Here is a 16,416-nt window from a genome sequence, read left to right on the forward strand (position 1 = left end):
AGGCAGGCTGTAGTTTGTTCTGTGGATATGACGAAGTGGGGTTTTATTTATCTTGTTATGTTGCGTGCGAGTCTTACTGTCCTGTACTAATATTGTGTGTACCTTAGTTTCCCAGTGTAATGCACCAATACTTAGCTGGTGGGAATTGGGAGTGTGATTTTGCGGAGGCCCTCAGGGCAGGTGAGACTGCCCAGCTATTTGCATCTATGTAACCTGAGACCCAGGAGGGGGGTGCGGCCAGGTGACACCTTTGGCCTGCGAAGTGAGACCAAGAAGGAGGAGGGGCATCAAGGGGAGTGTCCCAGGTCAGGTGGCTGGAGGCTGGCAGTCTGCCTCGGGAGACTGGAAAAGGGGAATCCAGGGCGTCTGGCCCAGGATTCCCAAGATGGACTTGGCTGAAAGGCACACATGTTTGTAATAGTTACGTCTGTTCTACGCCGTGTTCCTGTCAACGAATAAACCTTCTGTTGTACGCTGGCTAAGAGTCACCTCTGACTGCAGAGTTGGGGTGCAGGGCCCTCTGGCTTCCTCAGCAGCCTCGCCTGGGCAGACTTGCTGCGGGAAGCGCCTGGTGAGGAAGGGGCTGCTGAATGCTCCAAGGTAAGACCCAGGAAGGTCGAAGCTCTGTAAGCTTCTTGCCCTGCAGACAGTATGCTCAAAGAGAGGAGGCATGCTAGACCAGAGTCCTGCCTGGCTTCGTAGGGAGCAGTTCCAGAGCATCGCCCGGTGACTCCGGGACAGCTGGTGCAGAGGTGGGATCAAACTGCACCCCGTGGACAGAGCATCCTGCAGTAAGTGACTGGGGAGCAATAAAACAAAGGGGGATTAGCGAGAGATGGGCATGCTGGAGGCTCTGAGAGGTGCAATTCCAGGAGGCGGAGGAGCCTCCGGCTTAACCCCCAAGAAAGAGTGGACCCCTGAGAGTGGCTGTCGCACTGAAGGGGTTCCTCCCAGGGATTGTGGGGAGCTGAGAGAGTACAGGCCTGTGAGTCCATGACCCCTTGGGAACAGCATGGAGATGGCCTATACCCATGTCCTTAAGAAGGACATTGTAGAGCTGTGCAGAGAGAGAGAGAGAGGGCCGCGCCTTGGAAAATTCACCAAGACACAGCTGATTGCCCAGTTGGAAGAGAATGATCACTCTAAGGAGCCAGTTCCTGAGAGAGAGGCTGGGAGCAGCCAGGCAGCCCATCTCTCCGACCAGCAGGGGATCTTCCCGACCGAGTTCCCCGTTGGTGGAGCTGAGACAGTTGGAGTTGGAAAAGGGACAGAAACTGAAAGAGCTGGAGGACCATGAGAAGGAATGGGAGGACCGTCAGAGACAGAGGCAGCATGAACTGGCGATGGCAGAGCTGAGAAGCAGAGAGACCCCTACCGTGGTGAGTGCGGACGGGCCCAGGCTAGCTAAGCCCATAGGGAACTCAGATGTAAGAGTGCTGCCACAGTTTAAGGAAGGGGATGATAGAGGTGCCTTCTTCACTGCCCTTGAGAAGGTCTGCAATGTGCACCAGGTTGACCCTGCAGACATCTTTGGCATCTCACCCCCTTACTGGGTCCCAAACCCACAGAGATGTTCAGCCAGATGGATGAGGTGGAAGCAAGGGACTATGAACTGTTCAAACAAGTCCTGCTGCGCAAGTTTGAGCTGACCCCCCGAGGCGTACAGGAAAAGGTTCCTGAGTGTGCAGAAGACCCAGGGGGTGACCTATCTGGAACTGGTCACGCTGATTGGGAAATACACCCGCAAGTGGGTGAATGGGGCGGGGCCCAGACCAAGGAGGACGTGATTGAATTATGGAGCTGGAGCAACTGTATGAACTCTGCCCCCCTGACCTGAGGATGTAATTTGCAGACAAGAGGCCGAAGGACCTGTGCCACGCAGGGCTGCTGGCGGATGAGTTTGTAGTTAGCAGGTCGGGCACTGGAAGGGAATCCCAGGGGGACAGGCCCACGTCAGTGCAGAAGGTGGGGAGGGGGGGGGTCACCCAGGGGCTTCCCTGAAGGAAGTCTTGGAGAAATCCCTCCTGAGAGGCACAGCCAATACCAGAGCTGACCCACCAGCCCCTGGAGACCAACGGGACCTGAGGTGTAATTACTGTGGGCAGGGGGGCCACAGATGGGCCCGGAGCCAAAAGCTCAGGGACAGAATGAGCAAACCGAGCCCTCAAAGGGGCTGGATCCCCAGGCAGGTGGGACTGGCAGTTTAGCAATGGCCCAAGAGGGAGAAGTCTTCCAGGCCAGCTCCTCGGGGAGGCTTGATGCTCAGTGTACAGGGTGGGTGTGGGGCGGCCCCTGAGGAGCGAGTGCCTCATTCCCCTGGAGGTGGATGGGAAGCAGGTCACTGGGACTTGAGGTGACACTGGCCCGGCCCGAGGTGGTGGCCCCAAACCGGCTGGTGTCCAACACCTACCTAACCCTGACGGGTGTCTGCGAGCCCCCATTTAAGGTACCCATGACCAGGGTACATCTGAAATAGGGGGCCAAGGAGGGCCCCAAAGATGTGGGGGTGCATTATCAGTTGCCTACCGAGGTGCTGATGGGGGGGGGGTGACCTGGCAGATTGGCCGGGCAGCTCCCAGAGTGCCCTAGTCATCACCTGTAGCCAGAGCCAGCGAAGGGCATTCTGCCCTGACATGGGGGGCGGTGGCCTGCCGGGGGTGCAGGTTCCTACCCCAGCGGGAAAAGAGTCATTGGGGACAGGACTTGGCGGGGCTGCGGCCTGGGACCCAGCCACTGAGAGGGAGCAGGTCCTCATCCCTTCCCCAGCCGCTGAATTCCAGGCCGAGCTGCGGAAAGATCCCTCTTTAGAGAAACTAAGGGAACTTGCTGGCCACAGCCCGGCAAAACCCCTGGGGGTAGGCTGCCTGGAAAGATTCCTGTGGGAGAAGGGATTCCTGTCTTGGGAATGGGCTCCCCAAGGGGAAGTGGAACTGGGGGAGGGGGGGGGAAGGGAGGAGATCAGGAGACAGCCAGTGGTCCCCCAGAAGTACTACCGCAGGCTACTGTACCTGGCCCATGCTGTCCCTCTCTCGGGATACCAGGAAATCCAGCGCACCAGGCAGAAGCTGCTACAGAACTTACACTGGCCTGGGATCTTTGATGCCATCCAGCAGTACTGCAGGTCCTGCAATCCCTGCCAGAGGGTGGGGAAGGCCCAGGACAAGGAGAAAGCAGCTTTGAGGCCCCCGCTCATCATAGAGGAGCCTTTCCAGAAGGTGGCCGTGGACATAGTGGGACCCCTCAGCAAGGCAATTCGGACAGGGGAAAAAAATACATTCTGGGGGTGGTAGATTTCGCTACTCCCTATCTTGAGGAGGTGGCCTTGTCTGTTTTCAGCAGAGTGGGGGGTTCCCCAAGGAGCTCCTTACAGACCAGGGCTCCAATTTCACGTCAACTCTGCTCCGGTGCTTGTGGGAGAAGTGTGGGGTCCGACGCACCTGGGCCTCAGCGTATCACCTTCAGTCCAACGGGCTGGTGAAGAGGTTCAATGGGACCCTAAAGATGCTGCTGAAAACCTTCATGAACCAGCACTCACAGGACTGGGACAAGTTGTGATGTTATTGATATAATCTGGGACCATATAGGTCATTGTTGCAACCAAGGTCCTGTAGTGACACCAAAGCTGGTATAAAGGAGGTCAAATAAGGTCTCTAAGACAAGGTTCTGGTTTGCTGGTTATGTTTATGCTATCTGGATGCATAGATCATTGTTGTATTTAAAGTTAGAAGTATTGGCTCTATACTGTCTGTATTTCATAATTATGCTGTGCTTCTGGGTGACACCCCAGACAGGTTAGTGTCAGCTCTGCCTAGCCTGCTTGATGGCCCCTTAAGGACCACCGGCTATACAACTGACCCATTGAGAGAAGGCAAATATGCCTTGCAACTCAGCAATGTAGGGAGGGACTTGCCCATGTGACTCCAGACTCCATTTTGCTGTAATTTTCCATAGTAAGGACAAAGAGGTGTTCTTACACCTGGAAAAGACTATAAAAGGCTGATGCCTCATCTCCATCTCGTCTTCAATCCTGCTTCTTACCTCTGGAGGGACTTTGTGTAGAGCTGCCGTTTGTAGCAAAGGACTGATGACCCATCCCAGCTGGGGATGTACTCCAGAGACTTGATTTGAACCTGCAGCTTAGTCTATCACGGCTACAAGCCTGAACCAAGAACTTTGCCATTACTGTATGTCATTGATTCCATTTAACCAATTCCCTCTCTCATCTATATCTTTTTTCCTTTTATGAATAAACCTTTAGATTTTAGATTCTGGCAACAGCGTGATTTGTGGGTACGATCTCATTTGTATATTGACATGAGTCTGGGGCTTGGTCCTTTGGGATCCAGAGAACCTTTTTTTCTTTTACTGGGGTATTGGTTTTCATAACGAGTGGCACTGTTGGTGATACTGGGAAACTGGAGTGTTTAAAGGGAACTGCTTGTGTGACTTGTGGTTAGCCAGTGGGGTGAGACCAAAGTCCTCTTTGTGGGGCAGGTTTGGTTTGCCTTAGAGGCGGAAAAACCCCAGCCTTGGGCTGTAACTGCCCTGTTTTAAGCAATTTGTCCTAAATTGGCACTCTCAGTTGGGTCCTGCCAGAACCAGCATCGTTACAGTGGCGTAGTCGTGCTAGGATCCACAGAACCAGGTCAATTAAGCTCTGGGTCAGAACCCCACGCGATCCAAATTTGAATTTTGGGATTGAGAGTTTGGTTGGTTAAAGAGCAGTTGCAACGGGTAAGCAAAGAGCATATGAGGGCCTTGGCAAAGAAGCCCTGGAAGATTTGTGTTCAGAAAAGGGGATAAGCTTTAGAAAGAAAGCTACAAATCAAGAACTGAGAGAGCTGTTAATGGCCAGTGATCCGGGGGCAAGAGCGCAGCCCTTACCGGCGGCTACAGAAGATGCAGAAAAAATGAGAGTACAGAAGGTAACAAATAAACTGTAACTTGAGCATGAAAGGAATCTAGCAGATCTTTGATTGCTGGAAAAAACCAAAAAACAGCTGAATTAGAAAGAGAAGCTGATAAGAGAGAAGAAAGAGCTCGTAAGGGGCGTCTGGAGCTGCTGGCTGCGGAGGAGAAAGCTCCACAGATGGAACAGGAGACGGCCAAACTTCAGCTCCAAGTAATGGAAGAGTGGAGCACCTGGTGCTCCACTTCCCCACCGCCACAAGCAAAACTGGGAAAGGACGTGTCCCATTGACAATGATACTGAGGATAGAGAGGAGTTTTTGTCTACCTTTGAATGCCTCTGCAATCTGTACCAGATCCCTGATGATCAGCGAATGCCTGTCCTGCTGGCCAGACTGACTGGAAAAGCCAGGGAGGTATTTAATGGACTGGGGGAACAAGAAGCCTTGGATTATGAGCGGTTTAAAGATTCTGTGTTAAGGCCGTTCAAGGTTACTCCTGAATCTTACAGAGTTAAGTTTAGAAAGTTTAAAGTGTCTAATGATTGCACTTCTGTAGAATGTGCTCATAAGCCCATGGGCTTTGTTAAAAAGTGGGTTGTGGGAAGCAAAGGCGCATGGGAGTTTTGAAAAACTGCTGGATTTAATAATTTTGGAACAACAGTTCTTGGACATTGTGCCTGACCACGTGAGAGCAGCTGTGTGTGATAGGAACCCTGAGTCAGTCCTACGGGCTGCAGAGATTGCGGGTGCCCATACCCAAAACAGGGCTCGAGGAGGGTATAAACCCCCAGGGAAAACTAATCACCATTCTGCCCAGTTCAAGGGGGTGGGGGGAGGGGAGGAAAAGGATTTAAAAGTAAACCTGGCGCTGACTAGTCTAAAGGAGCTCATGGGGGCCCAGAGGATAGGAACTCTCACCACAAGAATAAACAGGTTAAATGCCATCACTGTGGTGTGCTTGGCCACATGAGACCAGATTGCCCGACCCTGAAGGGCAGCCCAAAACCAGCAACCCCAAATGCCACGGTAAATGCTAATCCTGTTATAAACTCACAGGCAAGCCACACACAGCCCACCGTTGGTGCCCTGTGTGCAAATGCTGTTTCTGTGGTCTCTGAAGAATTTGACCTTAAAACTCATATTAAAGCTAAATATGGGGAAAATAATGCAGAGTTTATTACCAGTGCAGAAGTGAATGGAGTAAGGTGTATGGCATGGAAGGACACCGCAGCCGATATTACTTTGGTTAAAGCAAGTCTTGTCAGGGAGGAAGATTATTGGCCAGATGAAAGTGTAACTGTTGTAGCCTCAGCTGAGTATTTTGTCAGGGCGTCTTTGGCTCAAATCCACCTGAAATGGAAGGGATTTGAGGGCACCATGGTTGCGGGAGTAAAAAACACAATCCCTAAGGATCTTATGATTGGAAATGATATTAGAGCTATGTTCAGTCAAGTTAGCACAAACCAGGCACAGGAGAGGTTGTGTCTAAAGTTGTGTCTTTGGAAGGTTTTTCCAAAGGTTTGTCTTTGGAAAGTAGTAGTTTGGCTGTGAACGAAGTTTCTGAATGTCTGCCTGCCTGCCTAATGTTTCAGAAGTGAATCTGGAATTAGATCAAGCACAGAAAGATCCCATTGGTCAGGAAAATGTTTCTCAGGAGCAGCTTAAAGTGGATGGACAGATGGAAGCCCCAGCTGAGGGAGGAAAGGGTAGATTTTTAAGGGGTAATGAATTGGTGGCTAGTACAGCTTATACAAGTGAACCTGAAAAGGGTAACTCTCATTTGCAGACAGTAGCTCAGGGTAGTGAATAGAGCAGCAGTTTATCTGTTGGGAGTGGAAACGTGTCTGGTAAAGAAAGTTTGGATGAGCCTAGACAGCCTTGTGAGCTGATGGCTTTATCTAGTCAGCAGTTTGGGAAGGCAAGGATAGCGGAAAATGAGGGCCCCTACACCTTACTTGTTTCCTGTGGGGAGAATTGTGACAGTGAAGGAAATGTGCCTGTGTCCGTCAGGGGTATTTTAACTTGCCTACGGAGGAATCTACCTCGGTCTCCAAGCAATTGTCTGTGAACAGCCCTGCGTGCCGGGACAAGGGAAATGAGATCCCAAGCTGCGTGTTTGGAAAAGGAGAATGCGGCTCCGGCTCTTCTTTGTGAAGCAGACAGAAGGTGCCTTTCAGCCTGTGATGGTTGAGGATAGTGCAGTGGTCTCAGAGTTGGTTCTGGATTCAACTAAAGCCCAGGAAGGGAATGGTCCTAAGTTTGTGTCTGCTAGGGAGAATGGCACTGTAACTAGGTTGCATCCAGTTAGCGTCTTAGCAAAATCCCAGAGACCGGACAATTCTGGTGCTTGTATTTTACCTGTTGCTAATGGGTGGTTGGAAAAGGATGTAGCAATTCTGTCTGATCAGGGTGATATCCTAGCCAGGACACCAGGAGAGCAGAAAGGTGATTTGATCATGTTACCTACTGATGGTGTGGAAACTTGTGGCAAGAAGGAAAAACTTCCTGAACTTGTGTGTGGCTAGCTTGTTGGAAAGACACTAGTGTTGGGACAGGAATGTCTCCATGCTAATTCCTTAAATGAGCAGTCTGTGCTTCAGGGTGTGACAGATTTGGTTACTGGTGTTTCAGAGCAGAACAGTTTTATGGCTGAATGCTTGAGGCCGGCCACAGGGGAGAGCAAGCAAACTCTCACCCTCAGCCTCTTGGGATTTGTGTGGTCTCTCTTTAGGACAGAAGTCCAGTCTTAAAATTGGTAGCAGCTAAGAATTTAAAAGCTAGTGTTTGCGTTGATGCAAATTACCTGACTGACTGGGAGAAGACAGACTTGCTAATAGCTGTTAGCACAGACAGCGCACCCAATCAGCCAGGGAATTCTGTTAAGCAAGAGAAATCAGGATTTAAACCTTCAGGACATGGAGGAAAGAGAAGAACAGGAGGACTTGTGGCACCTTAGAGACTAACAAATTTATTAGAGCATAAGCTTTCGTGGACTATAGCCCACTTTTGCAAAGGGAAGCCCCACGTTAACCCTAAAATGCCCAAACCCCAATGGTATGGAGCCAAAGGTGTGGCATAACAAACAGGATTGTAAATGGACACTTGCAATGAATTTGTTCTTATTGCTAACGGTAATTTTTGTAACTGATGTGTTGCTATTACCAAGAACTGTAAAAATGTGCAATGTGCCTAATCTGGCGGGGGCGAGAAAAAACAAACAAAACACACCACCTTGAACATGTTAAAAGAATTACATGAGAACATACTTTATGTTAAGGGCCTTGTTAAACTGATAATTCACAGTTGATGCCTGTGAACAGTATTGGAATTTTCAACGGGGGAAAAGACATTCCAAACCTAATGTGCTGTATGAGAAGGGAAACCGAGGCATACTACCACACTGCTGTCACGGCTAAATGCCAGGATTCCTATACTATAGACAACATTAATCTCTACATAGACTTGATGTTAACTGGGTTCCAAACATTGGCCAGAGCTTGTATGGATAAAGTAGCTATGTTCTTTAGCATTTGGCAAAAGAAAATGAAACATACAGAAACCATGCTGCAAGAGCAGATCCAATCCATTATTGTTCTAACCAAGTTTTACCTTGAGTTTGTAAAGAGATTAAATCAGGTTATTGAACGGGACTTGGATAAACCATTTCTGTTTTACACGAATACGGCTTCTAACCCAATACTAGCTGTAGTGAGACGGAACCCAAGGATGGGGGGCTCTTGGGATGTAGTCAGTGATGTTGGTGTCATCCCTTCCTGCATCAGTTTTGCATTGGGGGTGTGACATTATTGATATAATCTGGGACCATACAGATCATTGTTGCAACCACGGTCCTGTAGTGGCACCAAAGCCGGTAGAAAGGAGGTCAAATAAGGGCTCTAAGACAAGGTTTTGGTTATGATTATGCTAGCTGGATGCATATATCATTGTTGTATTTAAAGTATTGGCTCTATACTGTCTGTATTTCAAAATCATGCTGTGCTTCTAGGTGACACCCCAGACAAGTCAGTGTCAGCTCTGCCTAGCCTGCTTGACGGCCCATTAAGGACCATCGGCTATACAACTGACCCATTGAGAGAATGCAAATACGCCTTGTAACTCAGCAAAGTAGGCAGGGACTTGCCCATGTGACTCCAGCCTCCATTTTGCTGTAGTTTTCCATAGTAAGGACAAAGAGGTGTTCTTACACCTGGAAAAGACTATAAAAGGCTGATGCCTCATCTCCATCTTGTCTTCAATCCTGCTTCTTACCTCTGGAGGGACTTTGTGTAGAGCTGCCATTTGTAGCAAAGGACTGATGACCCATCCCAGCTGGGGATGTACTCCAGAGACTTGATTTGAACCTGCAGTTTAGTCTATCACTGCTGAAAGCCTGAACCAATAACCTTGCCCTTACTCCAGTATCAGAGGGGTAGCCGTGGTTGTTGCTTTTTACAGAGTCAGACCGAGGCTCCTGGGGCACCTTTAAGACTAACAGAAGGATTGGGAGCATAAGCTCTCGTGGGTAAGAACCTCACTTCTTCAGATGCAAGATGACTTGCATCTGAAGAAGTGAGGTTCTTACCCACGAAAGCTTACGCTCCCAATCCTTCTGTTAGTCTTAAAGGTGCCCCAGGAGCCTCTGTTGCCATTACTGTATGTCATGGATCCCATTTAACCAATTCTCTCTCATCTATATCTTTTTTCCTTTTATGAAGAAACCTTTAGATTCTAAAGGATTGGCAACAGTGTGATTTGTGGGTAAGATCTGATTTGTATATTGACCTGGGGCTTGGTCCTGTGGGATCAAGAGAACCTTTTTTCTTTTGCTGAGGTATTGGTTTTCATAACCATTTGCCCCCATACCAAGTGGCACGGTTGGTGATACTGGGAAACTGGAGTGTCTAAGGGAACCGCTTGTGTGACTTGTGGTTAAGCCCGTGGGGTAGGACCAAAGTCTTCTTTGTCTGGCCAGTTTGGTTTGGTTTGCGCAGAGGTAGAAAAACCCAGCCTTGGTCTAACTGCCCTGTTTTAAGCCATTTGTCCTGAATTGGCACTCTCACTTGGGTCCCACCCGAACCAGTATTTACCCCAGCTGTTGTTCCCCTACTGGGAAGGGGCCCAGAAATCAACCGTGTTCTCTCCTTTCGAGTGGCTGTATGGGAGGAGAGTAAGGGGACCTGTGGACTTGTTGAGGGACGAAGGAGAGGGGAAGGCCTCCCCTGATGGAAAATCAGAAGTGGAGTATGTACTGACTTTCTGGGAAAAGCTTGCTGAGCTCATGGACTTGGCCGGGGAGAATTTAGCCAGGGCCCAACGTAAGCAAAAGGTCTGGTACAACCGCCCAGCGCGTTCCCGCTCCTATGCTACCGGGGACCAGGTGACAGCTCTCATTCCCATCAGAACGAACAAACTACAGGCTGCCCGGGACAGGCCCTTTAAGGTCCTCAAGCAGCTGAATGAGATCAACTATGTAGGGAAACCCTTGCGGCCAGAGTCAGGCGCCAGCACAGTGAGAGTCCATGAAAAGGTTACATTTCTTCTGGGATGATTAGATCCTCAACAGCTGAGCACGTCTTTATGAAACTTATTCAACATAAGAATGGCCATACTGGGTCAGACCAAAGGTCCAGCTAGCCCAGTACCCGGTCTTCCACCAGTGGCCAATGCCAGGTGCCTCACAGGAAATGAAAACAACAAGTCATCATGCGATCCACCCCATCGCCCATGCCCAGTTTTGGGCAAACAGAGGCTAGGGACACCATCCCTCTTTCCAACAGATTTTGCAATTTAAAGCAGATTCACCCAGTCCCTTAACTGCCATCATAAAGACACACGTACATATGCTGGACGTGGACGTTAGAGAAGCAAACTTTTACATTCCTACCTTTCTTGTATGACTCTCCGGGCCAAATGTTTAACAGACCTCCTTAAAGGCTTCAACATTTGTAGGCAGATTTCTTTGCATGGCAAATTGATCAGTTACATGTAGTTTCTGGATTTGCCTAAGGCTTTGTGCAAATGCCAAGGTTTGGCCCTAAAAGATCTGTTAGCTAGCAGTCAACAGGAAACTAAAACCTACTTCTAAAGCAGATAACTAAGTTACCTTTGGACTTTGAAATATTGGCCCCACCTCCTCAGTATCTACTGCCTGTCCATTAGTCCTTCCCAGAAGGTCAGTAACAAGAGTAGCCACTTTTATAAAGAAAATATGGGCATGCCAAGAAAAGACACCATCAAGGTGAGTTGTCCTAACCCCCTACAACAAGGTATCATGTGTATGTTAAATTGAGGGGAAGACAGTCCCTAAAGTAACAGATGTTTGTTTGAGACTTCCAGCTATGCACAACAGAAGCAGGAAACAACCCCCCTGCCCATCCCAGATGAAGCCCTGGCTGCAGCAATACATGCCTTTACCTTCCACTCTACTGCCTCCATCAGCCCAATCGAGATGAAGCTTCAATTGGTCCAGCATGCTGGCCAAACTCCTGACAGCATCACCTTGGCAACAGCTTATTAGGCCACGGTCAACGCTCTGGAGTGTCTCCCCAGTGCTGGATTTGCTTTGCGGTCCTAGGCCTAATCTATAAAGCCCCAATAATGTGAGCTAGATCAGGGGCTCTGTGCAACCCTTCAAGAATACACCAAGCCACACAGGAAATATGACTGACAGAGCTTGGGGGGGGCGGAAAAAACAAAACAACAACAAGCCCAGCACTCACTGCACAAGTTACACTTCCCTCTGGAGCCGAGAGCCCTCGTCTGTGGAGCATCCCTCTGCTGGAGATCAGGAAGAGCCCATATATTTTACAAAATAAAATGTTGGAACATCCTTGAAGGCCTGCCCCAATAGAGGACAATGGGGCAACCGTCTATTTCTCGAATGGGACACATTTTGAAAATAGATCCCAGAGGGCTCCTTTCTATACCGCAATGAACAATTCTTGTTTTAAATAGAATGGTGTTAGCCACCTATATAAAGTACTAGAGCGATGGCTGTTTTACTGTTGGCTAGTGTAGATACATACCCAGCAGCACTTGGCCATGGCACCAGCTGCACTATTACCTAGTGCTTCTATTTTGTGAATTACACTGGGGGGGAGGGAGGGGGAGGGGGATGTGATCCTTTATGTAGGTTTATTTTCTTGTTTGGGGAATCACGGCTTGCTATGCCAGTGAACAAATGAGTCAGGGGATCTCAGGTCTCTTTGCACGTATGGAATAGGCACATGTATGTATGTATGTATGTATACAAATGAACTGATGTCTGCATGAAGGAGTATTTAAGAAAGCATATAATTACAGGAAAATTTAAATGCCACAGTTTTTGGCAAGAGTAGTTAAATCGGGGCTAAGGAAACTGAGGCATTTAGACATACATGCATACCTGGTTGGATGGTCTCTACACTATGCTGTTTAAGACCCTTTATCAAGACTTTCCATTGGCATTTATACCTGGGAAGAGGAAGAGTTCTGATCTTAGGTTGAAATAATCCTGGGAAATGTAGTTCAGCAAGGGACTACAATCATTTGCATTCGCTGAATTGCAGCATCAAGTCTGTTCTATTATTCTGAGCTACAATGGCTCAGAACTACTCTACCACAAAAGACCCCACATTCCTTCTGCCTTTGAAGAACATAATTAGGGCACTGACAAACATTTAGCATCAGATTTTCAAAAGGTAGAATGGTGGGAGCTGGCAGGTATGGAGCACTTTTGAAAGTCTGGCCGCTTCACTAAAGCGCCCAAATGGGAACCGAGCTCTTGAAAATGTGGCAACAAGGGATCAATTCTGCTACAGCACATACGTCCGCTGTCTTAGTAGTAAAGTTTCTCACTGGATTCAGGGGATGACTCATGGAATGAAAGTAAAGGAGAGAGGAAGCCAGCCCTTAATGCACAGAATGGGCCTTTTCTAGTGTGGAGTTTATTTATTGTTCCAAGGCAGCACAATTTATGTAGAATTAAAACAAACAAAGACAACCTACAACCAAATTTGGGCTAGGCCAGGAGCTAAGTAAATTCAAAGGTTAGCAGCACAATTATTTATATGACTTACCAGCAATACTTATCCCATCCAAAAAAGAAGAAGTTCCAAGTAGGCAATCTTTGAGTTCATTTTGTATGACATTTCTTCCAAAGGACCTACGGAATAGGGAAGTAAACATTTCAAAAGCACGTGCAACCTGGAGTTGTTCCCCCACCCCCTGAACCGTGTATCCAATATGGACAAAGTAAATCACTTCATGTTAACTTGCTGTTGAAAGAATCCCTTCTGCAGAGAGGGGTCTAGCAGCACATGTACTCACGCAATATAGAAGTGGCCAAGGTCAGTCAGTCAGTCATTTACTGTTCACCAAAGGTGCTGTCATCAGCTGGATGTAGACTAGGGCTGAGATACAGTGCTTGCCGTGAGGGGTAGGAAAAGAGAGAGCAGACAAGGAAAACTACAAAAGTGTAGTTGTTTCAGACACGCTGCAATTAAAGGAATTTAAGAAAAAGCATTGTAACAGGGTTTACTCACCACCCTGCACTGCCTCATGGCCAGGCATGGCATCACGGTATCCTTGTGGGGTAGCAGCCCTTGTCAACAGTCACTCTGGGGCTGTGGTGGTTTCTTTTAGATAACTCACCCCTCCAGCCAGGGCACAGTCTTTAGTGTGGATGGCTGACCCTGGAAGGAACAGACTAAAGTTCTAAACTCTCTTCATAGAAATCAAAAGCTTCCAGCCTCTCCACAGCTCTTCTTCAGCAAGGTCACATTCAGACTGCAGCCCCCTTACTGGGCTCAGCTACCCTTGTACACCACTTGCTGAGGGCTGGTAGGGGAATCCAGTCCCAATCTCAGTCTCAATTCTGGGTTACAGCCCAGGGCCCTGGACTGCACAACCAAGTCAAATCCTCTACCCATAGTGCAGTTTTCCATGCACCATTTCCTTCCTCACCTCTTTCCTTCCCTTCTCGGTCTCCCAATCTGTCCCCTGGGTGCTCACTCAAGCCCCTGCAGGCACCTTTTGACTCTCTGCATTCTCTTTCCTCCAGCCCTTCCTCAGCTGGGCCCACTCAGTAGTTAAACCTGGGATCACCTAATTTCTCTCAGGTGGGGCCCATTCTGTAATCAGGGCTGGCTTAGTCAGAGGCTCTCTATTATTATCTCAGAGCTCTGGATGAGCTCTGAGAGTTGATCTCTCTCTTTCCATATATATATATAAAAAAATTATTGTCAGGCTTTGGCTCTGATCCTCTTACACCAATCACTGTAACTGACTTCTACTCTGGGTTATCTGTTTTCTTTTCATGCTATTGGGCCAGCCAATGGTGCCATGCTGCATTCCATGAGCTGAGGATCTGCCCATTGGTCTCATGTTGGGCCAGATTCTCTCCCCCTTATGTTGACTAGTACAATACCCCACAAGCAAGCCCCATTGAAATCAGTAGTTAGTAGAGTGAGGTATTACTCAGTGTGAGTAGGGGTGACAGAATCTTGCCTATTATGTCTAACTAGTCTTTCTACACGTAGCAATATCAATTAAAGGCTGTTTTCTAAAGATTACACTTTTAAAAGTAGATTTTTCTCCCTGCCTAATGCAGCTGCCATCTTGTCCTTAAGATGCAGCATGTTACAGTCACTCTGTTTTCTCGGTCATGGAAAATTTCTCTTTGTTCAGTCTTTGGGCCCAATTCTGAGAAGTGCTCAGCACCCACTAGTTCAGTGGGAGTTCAGGGTGATCAGGACCTTGCAGGAAGTGGTTAGTGTCTCTTAGGGTTAAGCCCTTTCTTTGATGTTTTTCCTTGACCTGAAATGAAAACAAATCTAGACCGAAGAGTATGTTTTACTCTGTGAGTATGAGCATGAAAAACATCCTTCCTGAGACGTGGAATCACCTTTCCCATAGCTTGGCGGTTCTTCACCTTGTGTAAGATTTTGTGTTTAGGTAACAACTATAGCACCTCGGTCTTGTCTATTTATGTCCTTCTGCTTGTACGTCAGTCTGTGTTGTGATTAGGGTGACCAGCTGTCCCGATTTTATAGGGACAGTCCCGAATTTGGGGTCTTTTTCTTATATAGGTTCCTATTACCCCCCCACTCCCTGTCCCGATTTTTCACATTTGCCGTCTGGTCACCCTAGTTGTGATCCTGTGTGTCATATCAGTGCACTTGCATTTCCTCATACATTATACAAAGAAGTATCAGACAGATGTTCAAGGAGCAGATTTATACCACACAGATTTATACCTGGGGAGAACTGATGCATTCTGACTTGCATATTTAGTCTATGTTTTTGAAAGTCAGAAAATGTCAACATAAAAGCTAGTTGAACATTTGATTATTTTCCAAATGTCAGTTGCATTGATGCTGCAATTATCTGCGCATTTGACCATCACCAGCGTGAACCCACAGTCAAGTAACCGAAAACAATCACCCCACTAAATATGAAATTGGTCTTTTGTGAAAGGAGTTGTGCGGAAGGGTTGCCACGTTGTCAGAAGTTCAGACGAATATAGGCCGAGATGAGCTTTTCTTTTAGCCAAAAAGTTCCCCGAGGTTGGAAAGCCCCTCAAGAGAAATTAGGATTAAAGGGGTTTAGTTGATGGCCCTTACTGGTTATCTAACACAGTTTTGGTCTAACAGGGAGATGAAGCTATCCATAAAAGGAAAAGTACAGGCAAGCTTGACAGAGACCGAGAGAGAGAGGAAAAGGAGGAGAAATGATGTGGGAAATAGGCCATGACATTTGTTACGGTGCCATAATTGTTAGATGAACAGTAGGAGTAAGGGAAATATAGAAGATAATTATTTAGACCTAGTGGGAAGATCTGTTATTTTCTAAAAGGTATTTCTAGACTGGACAGCCCAACAGCGTTTGGCATTTTATAAAACCTCTAGCTTGGTGAAACAGTTTTTATATTGGTGTCAGGACAATAAAGAGAACAGTGTCTAGTAGAATGGAGAAAACATCCTCCCCAAAACAGAAATGGTGGAACAGTAAACTGGGTGCCTTGTATAAATATACAGGGATGAACGCGAAGAAAAAAGACACTAAAAATTGTGAAAAGAAACCACCACAGGAAAAATCCGTCTCTCGCTTAGCAAGAAAATGAGGCGAGAAACACAGAACACATGGGACCAAATGGGGCCACCTCTCATCAAAGCTCAACAATCTGGCTTTGGGTGGACTGTTTTGCCCCTCAGCCTGCTGGGTTGCCAAGGAATAGCTGCAGTGGTGCTCTAGTGGTAGAGACAAATGGGGTTCCTATACACCTCATCCATTGGTTGTCACCTACTACAGCACAGAGCCGTCTAGTGGCTACACCCGCAGCCCTCCATTCTGTTGCAAAGAAAGGCACGACAAGAGTTCAAGGGCATAGAGACTTCCCAGCACACACCCTGCTCTCAGCACAGTACCGCTATTCTGCTTGTATTCTGGTCTGGTATATAAACAGAGGATAGGGCAGCATGTGTGACTTAATATAGTGGTTGACTAGTTTCTAAAATGTTTGGCAAAA

General features: G+C 47.8%; 1 long non-coding RNA gene across 7 annotated transcripts in view; it reads right to left on the minus strand.

Annotated features, from left to right (window-relative positions):
• The window catches only part of LOC135978651 (uncharacterized), a 22,527-nt gene continuing 6,111 nt past the window's right edge, over window positions 1–16,416 (minus strand). Inside the window, exons 3-7 of one of the 7 annotated variants that reach the window (XR_010596035.1) lie at window positions 13,433–13,582; window positions 13,218–13,355; window positions 12,968–13,053; window positions 12,295–12,362; window positions 6,092–6,260 (exon numbers count right to left, since the gene is read on the minus strand). This is a non-coding gene — a long non-coding RNA (uncharacterized LOC135978651). Of the gene's footprint in view, window positions 20–784; window positions 800–6,091; window positions 6,261–12,294; window positions 12,363–12,967; window positions 13,054–13,217; window positions 13,356–13,432; window positions 13,583–16,416 lie in introns of those variants that run through there. The other 6 variants (XR_010596030.1, XR_010596036.1, XR_010596032.1 and 3 more) reach the window with 6 other exon arrangements.

This window comes from Chrysemys picta, unplaced genomic scaffold (assembly GCF_011386835.1).
Source record: "Chrysemys picta bellii isolate R12L10 unplaced genomic scaffold, ASM1138683v2 scaf359, whole genome shotgun sequence".
NCBI classification, from domain to species: Eukaryota; Metazoa; Chordata; order Testudines; family Emydidae; genus Chrysemys; species Chrysemys picta.